Source organism: Mus caroli, unplaced genomic scaffold (genome assembly GCF_978045245.1).
Source record: "Mus caroli unplaced genomic scaffold, Mus_caroli_1 scaffold_12, whole genome shotgun sequence".
In the NCBI taxonomy this organism is placed as follows: Eukaryota; Metazoa; Chordata; class Mammalia; order Rodentia; family Muridae; genus Mus; species Mus caroli.
In genome coordinates, this window is record NW_028227267.1 from 35,593,849 (window position 1) to 35,602,389 (window position 8,541).

General features: G+C 44.8%; 1 pseudogene; it reads left to right on the forward strand.

The window, feature by feature from the left end:
• The first annotated feature begins 3,114 nt into the window (after positions 1-3,114).
• LOC147001715 (uncharacterized) lies at positions 3,115-7,385 on the forward strand (annotated as a pseudogene).
• Positions 7,386-8,541: the final 1,156 nt, after the last annotated feature.

Below are 8,541 nucleotides of genomic sequence, written 5' to 3' on the forward strand. Positions count from 1 at the left end.
GAACTCAATGAAGTTCTTAGAGTAATAAAGGTGACTTTAAATTTCTTATGTAGTCAAGGATGCTCCTGAACTGATTCTGACCTCCTCTCCCAAGTGCTGGGATTACAAGCAATGTTGTGAGATGTCAGTAACTTCATTTTCAAGGGATATAAGGCCTTCTTCTGTGTCTCCTGACACCATGTACCCACATCATGAATGGAAATACATGGTGCCAAAAAACCCATCCAAATGTGGGCCCTGCATCTTACTATATATGAACTGGTGGGAGTATTTCCTTATAATAACTATGTTTAGCACTCTTCTGTTAGGCTAGGCAGAATCCCCAAAGCAGATAATTCATTAGTCCTCTGGATGCACTTGCCTTGGAGCTGAAAGAAGGCCTGGGTTCCACAATTTATCTGTGAATATTTGCATTATCCCTTCCTACAAGTACAAAGTCCCCTTAACTGGTAAGCCTAAAACCTCCAAACCTCAGAAACTTATTTGACTTGATCCCTAATAAAAAACATAATCTCCACAAACTGTTTAGACTGCATTGATTTCATAGCATTCTGTCTGCCTGTACCTTTCCTGGCATTAAAGGCAAGTGCCACCATACTAGGTTAGATTGTTATGTCTTGTAAGATTGAACTAGATCATTGGGCCATTGTAAAGTGATCTTCTGGTACACATAACAGGAAAGTAGGACCACATCCCTGTCATGTGAGTGTCCACGGAACAAGGTGGTACATGATTAATCTATGTGGGCTGAAAAGAGAAGGAGAATGTTCTTCAGAGCAATGAACTACAGCAATGGCTATTTCTTCTTAACCTTGAGCCAACTCCACTGTGTATATTCAGAAGAGAAAGCAATTGTCTCAGCAGCAAATTCACAAGACAGTGACTTTCATCACACTCCTTATGCTGTCTAGACCACAGATCCAAAGACCGTCTAGTAGTGGGAATACCTTCTACCTGGAAAACTGTCAGACACTCTGTACTAGGCCTCTGCTTATGCTGTCTAGACCACAGATCCAAAGACCGTCTAGTAGTGGGAATACCTTCTACCTGGAAAACTGTCAGACACTCTGTACTAGGCCTCTGCCTGCACCTCACATTCCACTGTCTACTCCCAGGTCAATTTAATCGTTTCAAAGCCTACTGTTGTAAGCCTGGGCATATGCTTCCATCTTTGGGTCCTTTGTACTTTGCTACTGGTGTCTGCTTAAACCTAGGAGTGCTAGCACTGTTAATCATTTCACTCTGTGTCACTGATAACTGTTATTTTGTCAGAGAAAGATATTAGCATATGGCAGTACAGGCGACCAGGAGCAGCTGTGCATCATCCAGGCAAATCATCCTCACTCAAGCTGACTCTGACATCTAGTGAGGCTTCAACAGTCACAGGGATTAGTGCAAATTTCATCACAGTTTTTTTGTCTCTTTGAAGTAATCAGAGGTAGACAATAAAACAAAACTATAGCAACAAAGAAACAGCAGTGAAACAACAGCATCTACTACAGTTGGCCACACATGTATTGAAAACCATTTAGAGCAGTTTGGAACACATGAGGTTCACACCTCAGTTACAAATTCCCTATATCCATAATCCCTAACCTGCATTTCAGTTGTTGGTCTGATGCTGGCCTCCTTGGTTTCTCTAACTTCTGGGCAACAAAAGAAAAATAAAAAAGTACTGAATCTCTGAAATGGAGCACAGAGTCATATAATTACATGAGTGTATCAGATGGAGAGTTCTCAGTGTAAGTGAGCAGTGGGAAACTTTAGCTGATGAGACCTGGCACCCCCACCTACATGAAAGTCAGAGGACAATTTATGGAGTTTTTTCTCTCCTATGATGTGGGTCACAGGGAAGGAACTCAGGTCTCTATGCTTGGTCACATTACCTTTATCCACTGAGCCATCTCATCAGCCAGTCTCCAGAGATACAGAATTTAATGATCAATGTATTGGTATTTATATTCTGGGTTATACCCGAATTATGAAAACTTTCCCCAGAGAATATATCTACTCAATTAAGGGCAATAATTGGAGTCTGGGAGGGATCTATGAGGAAGGTGGCAGACTTTAAAAGCCTCCATGGAGCCTCACAGTTTTTTGTCTCCAACAAGTCTGAATGAGATGGGGTACTTTTTCCTTCTCTTTGACCTCCCAGTGCTATGATTGAACCTAATAAATGTCCATGCTCCCTGAGTTACATTCCCGCCCTGTAACTTTATTCATCTGTTACAACAGCTACAAGGCAAGTGGCAATTTGAGACTCTATAGTCAGTTTGGCTGCTACAAGATTGGTCCTTGAAAATGGCTGACAGAATGCTTTAAAGACTAGGAATATCTATCTGAAAGAGAAAAGGAAGTGTCTCAGTCCACTCTGCATACTCGGGACAGTTTAGTGGTTTAAATACTGATGTCAAGCTGTTATCTACCTGTACAAATAGCATTACTAGATATCAGGTAAGGTACCTGACAGGTAGCATTTACCAAAACAGCCAAGCACTACACTGAAGACCTACAAGTAAATAAGGCTCAGGACCCACCAGAGAATTAAAAGATGGACAAGAAAAGCCGTATCACGTGATAATGATTGGTTTCCTGTGTGTTTACAGATGTCCCTTTCTGTGTCACAGTCAGCTTAGAAAGAGAAGGTGTCCAAAGACAGTGAGCAACTTAACACATCCCTCAATCCTTCTCAGGCTTCTACTTAAAAGCCCTGGTTTGACAGCATCAGGTTGGGGATCCAGGGGATTAATTCCTTCACACATTAAGTCTCTGACTCACAGTCTCAGAAATGAGATCTGTTCCAGGAGACCTTCACAAGCATGAAGCATCCACTGGAAAAAGTACTTCCTCAATAAACTCTGAGATCTAGTGTGGTTAAGATCAATATCAGCCATCGCTCTCCCTTCCTAGCCTTGCACAGACATGCTCTCCACCATTGGCATGTGACCTCTATTTCAGGATCCATCCATGCAGGATAGTTTGAAGTTTCATCCCAACACTGGTTAGCTGGCCTTAAATTTTTATTCCTTCGTCCACTTCTACTCACTGAGGAACTTCTCAATTCTGCATTTCATCGATTAGGCCTTTCATGCCTAGTCTGCAGTGTTATCCTACATGAGAGGTGACAGATCTGCTTCAACCTTGACCATTCTATGGCATTATATTGAACCCACAAGAGCTCTGAATGGGTGTCAGGTAACCTAGGAAAATTAGCATTCCATCTTCAAGCACCTGAACCTATAGGTCTCCATAAACTTCTATCTTTGATTTTGGATGATCTTGTTCATTTGAAAACCACACAATCTTGAAGGACAAAGAAGAAATATAGTGTAGATACAGGAAAGAAGTCTCCTCCATTAAGAGCATTTATCTATCCAACAGAGGACCCAGAGGGCAGCTAACAATCCTATTAATGCTTCTCTGGGTTGAACATAATGCCCTCTTCTGGCTTCTGGAGGAATTGCATGGTGGGATTTCTAGAACCCCCTCTGGGCACCCGTGGGGTCCTGCCCCGTGCGCCTGGCTCACTTGCTTTTTGCTGGTTTTCTGGTACCAGGTGAGGGTTGCAGCAGGCAAAACATACTTATAATAAAAAAAAAATAGCAACGCTCCAAATTCAAACAAATAAAACCCAAAAGGCTCCAAATGTGTAGTCACATTAATATTACCTTAAAAGAAAGCCATGTCTCAACATGTCTGGGAAATCTCAACATGGGTAGTTGGAAAGTCTTTTTCTGGAAAGTCAGTATTTCTGCTGTACAGTTATCACCAGTGCTGTATTTCAAGGAAATGTGAGGCAGATAGCTCTGGGTTTTCTGATTTCTTATGAACCCCAAATGAATATTTATTTCCTAAGAAGCTTTAGAGCTTTAGAGTTGTGACTCTCAGAAGTAGTGACACAAGCGCTGCCCCTTCTCACACCTGGGCGACCTATGTTTACTGCCCCCCACCCCCACCATCATAAGGCGGTTGCTTGTGCACGGGTTGAAAACTTAAGGACCAGTCCCAGTTAGCTAGAAAAGTCCCGAAGTTACTTTTTCAGGACAGGATGGGTGAAAGTTTGATGGACCTGCCTTTCCTACACCCTTGGGATCTTAGTGTGTGTGCGGGGGTGGAGGTGGGTGTGGGGGGCACGACACTTCTCCCCTTCCAGGACCCCTCACTCTCCCACCTCTAGTAGCCCCAGCCCTCCCCTACCAGATGGTCTGTCCTCATTGAGTATCCACCAGGGAGGTCCTCCCAGTTGGAGACAGCATTTCGTCTCCCACTAAGCTTGCCATACTCCAAAGTCCATTTGTGAGAGCGAGTCCCTTTCTAATGTCTGCCTGTAGAAACACTGAAAGTAGAAAGAAAGGAAGCAATCTCCAAGCAGATGTCTGACCACCCCTACTCGCGAAGTCACTACTCACAGCATTGGGTTACAGGGTCCTAGGAGCCCCAACTCCATTCTGCAGCCCCAAAAGGGTGAACAGCTGGTGCTTTCACTCCAACTTCCGAATTCCCCCAGGTCACTCCGTACCCCGCAGGATTAGGACCCCATAGTCAGGGAGGGCAGCGGAGAACAATGATATAGGTATAAATATTGAGCCTGGCTCCTCCCCTCCCCCGCGCTCCAGACACACTCTGGGCTGCTAGGCACGCCCCATCTGGTCCTACTGCTTCGCTCGGTGCTTATCCCTGAGGGGCCCCAGCAATCTTTTACTGCAGGAGCCCTGCTGGGGAAGAAAAGTAACTTTTTGTTTGTTTGTTTGTTTTTGTTTTTTGTTTTGTTTTTGTTTGTTTGTTTTGTTTTTTTCTGAGAAACCCAGCCTGATTAGACAGCCAGGGCGGGGCGGGGGGGGGGGAGCTGGTGGAACCCGGTGGAAGTCTCCCAGGCAGTCTGATCACACTTTCTCCTTGTCCTCCTGTCTCCTCCTCCTAGGTGCAGAGATTGTGGGCAGACTCTGTAATCACTGAGGAGGGGGAAGAGGAGGGGTCGGAGCTCTCCTGCAGTGATGGCACGGGGCGCCCTTATGACTTGGCTAGGTGGAGTTTCATGGAGGCTGCACCAGAGGTCCTTCCTTCTAGCCTGGCGGCCTCAAGTCCAACTCCATACCTCTCCGAGGCCTGTAAGGCAGCAAGTGCGCACCCCGGTTCCACTGTGCCCAACCTGCAGCCTGCGGCCAGCATGGAGAAGGACAGCCTGAGCCGCGCCTATCAGCAGTATGAGTGCATGACAGAGATCTGCTAAGGCGCCTATGGGAAGGTGTTCAAGGCCCGCGACCTGAAGAAAGGTGGCCACTTCTTGAATCTGAAGCACATGTGAGGGCAGACAAGTGAGGAGGGCATGCAGCTGTCCACCATCCGCGAGGTGGCGGTGCTGAGGCACCTGGAGAATTCAAGCATCCCAGTGTGGTCAGGTGAGCTGAGAGCCCTGGCTATAGGGTCCAGGAAGGTGCTGGGCAAGGGGCAGCTGGTGGCCCAACTAAAGTTAAGACTTGAGTTTCCCCAGATAAAACCGGTGACCCTGCTAGACAGTGCAGAAAAGTTGACCTGCGGTGGCTTCCAAGCAGCCAAGCTATTCTGAAGAGCTTTCTTTCTTCCTGCTCCAAGGGGTCCAGGGATATTGGGTGTCTTTTAGGGACAAAACCAGACAACCCCAGAAATGTCCCTCCAGCCCTTAATTAACTTTTCCCGTCCGTGGGGGGAATTTTTGAGAGACAGAGTGAGATAGTTATCCAGCTTGCAGATAATAGAAGGAAACTTTAAGGGTGGAGCATAATGTAAATAAAGTTTAAGAAAATGCAGAAATGTGCAAAAAAGTGTTGGCCAATCACACCCACAGTGGTGCCTTTTTTATATAGTTGTAAATTGGCTTCTGATAGTCTTAGAAGTTCAGAAGTTTAGAGTCTGACACCTAGTGTTAAACATTGTTTGAAAAATGTCTTTCAAGGCTGGGTACTGGGAACACTGAACCAGGAAGATCCAGAGTTCAAGACCCTCCTGAGCTACAAAAGACCCTGTCTGAGGAAAGAAAGGGAGGGGGAGTAGGTAGTAGGGTGGAGGGCGATTGCATCTCAAAAGGTTTTCTGATTGTATCATTTAGTATCTGTGGACTAGTATGATCTGACTTAGAATGCCTCTCTCACAGAGGTTAAATGTGAGTCTGTGCTTTAGATTCTAAAGCCTCTGTTTTCCCTGGAAGAGTTGTGCAGGTGGGGGTGTTCCTAGCCCACTCTCCTGTGATTGAAGAGAATGGTGTTTTCTTGAAGACTCTGGGATTTCCCTATTGTGCCTTTTCTCATTCTCTTTTTAAACACATGCATAGCTGGAAGTTAAAAGGGAAAGCACAGACTTTTCTACAAATTAGGTGATGAGTTAACATTCTCAGCTCCTCTTTTTAGAGGGATGATCTTGGAGTCTTCATCCTGTCTTCTCATTCCTGTAGGGATTCCTTACAACAAATATGTGCCTACTGTATGCCCTGGTGCGTCCCAGGCTTGATGAGCCAATAGTGTTCTGCACACAGATTTGCTCTAGTTTTATGGTTCATAATCTTGAATTCTGGAGCCTTTGTCAGAATAAGACTGTACGGCCAGAGTGTTCCTATTCCACAGGTGATTTCTGTTTGTCATCCTTATAGACCTGTGATGGGACATCTGTTTGTAGACAAGGAATTGTCAATCCTTGGTTCTATTGCTTACATAAATTCTCAAAGGACATAATCAGTATCCTCAGGTGAAAGCCTTTATAACATACACCAGGAGTTTCCAGTGTGCATCTAAGGTGAGCACAGAGGTCATGTGCTGTGCTGCTCAAAGTGAGGCTCCCTGGCATCTTCATTATTATTGCCTGGAAACTGTGTCAAGCAAAATCTCAGGCCCCAGCATACTACACAGTCACTCTAGATTTTAAGTGGAACATACACACACACACAAACACACACACACACACACACACCACATAACTAAACACAATCAGAATTCCAAATAAACACACATTATCTAAGAGTATAATGAACAAAATTTGAGAAAAGCATTGATGAACTACAGCCAATCTAGTCATCGTGAGAGGCAGTATGTGCGACCAGGCTCCTCCACCTGTTGACTGGACTAGTTGGACCCAACTTACCTCCATGTAAACTGCAATCATGATTGGTCATAAACAGAGAGGACCTTGTATCTACCACAAACCAACACCTTTATAGGATTTTTACAATGCAGAATTAGGGCTCACACACTACTACCCTTATCCCCAGACTGAGATTCATACCACAGGCTCTGATTTCCTTTTGGAGGAATCAAAAGTGCCTAAGACCCATATCACTCCTATCTGAACTTGAAGTTCTGTGTCGAAATTCCAATCAGCAAAATGAATTTGGATATGTGGACCGCCTGGTGTTGTAGCCTCCTGTGATATGAGGGAATCTGCGGTTAACAGAGAGGGCCCAAGACAGTCAGCAAAGAACTGGGCATAATGACTCCCTGTTGTTCAAATCCTTGTTAGTGTAATTGAGTAGGATTCCCTGGAGTTCGTCTCTCTCATTTTTGATCTTCTGGAGATCCCTTTTGAGCTTCTCCATCCTCTTCATTCTCTGCCCCTGCTTATTGATGGTGGAGGTTTGTGGTGATGCCTTTCCAACAGTTGATAAACACTAGTAAACTTGTAGAGATAATAGGGCACGGAATGGAGACACCATGCTTTGTTGCACACAGAAGTCTGAGGAAGAGGAAAATCTAGAGTCACAGAGAATCCCTGAAAGAGCAGGAAAGCTATCTTCAGGCTGGGCTCCTTAGCTAGATCCCTGTTCCCAGAAACCATCATTAAGCATATTCCTCCCTCCCTATTGCAATTCCCCTAGCCCTGAAATGCATAAGCTCTCCCATGCAAGAATAATTGGAGGGCATTGTCAGCTCTTATCTGACAATGCAGTCTGTTCTACTTAGCATAAAAAAGTTTGACCATAAACATTAACACCTAACATCTCCCATAAGCCAACACCTGTCCATGCTTCTTAAAATGCATGATGAGAGCTCCCACATTACTACACTAACCTCAGACTGTGAATCAGTCCACGTCTTGTGTGTTCAATGCCAGAGTGTCAGAGACCTTGATTCATGAGCAGGGGAATATCCCACTCTGTACTTGCCATCACATCCTCATATAACCTACTGGAAACTCTAACAGAATGAAGTGCTTCAACACTCTATCCTGAGAGCAACACTCTGTTATCCTCACAGAGCTTCCTCTGGGCATATTTTTGCCACTTGGGATGATATTAAAATTTCTTAACAAAGCAAGTACAGGTTTCCCAATTCCTGGCTCTTGGCAAACTAATCATCATAAATTCTTGTTTCTGGGTCTGCGATTGAAGAATTTTGAGGATCCAAATCATAAGCCCTATTCCTGAAAGGACCAGCTCAAGCCCACATCCTCAATGTAGCTCCCCAACCTTTGCGCAGGAAATATTGTGCCTTCTCCAGGACCATTTCTTTCTTCCCACTTCCCAAGATGACAGAAGGCTGGCCTCATTCCTCCAAAGTCTGGTCTCTGTGTGTATTG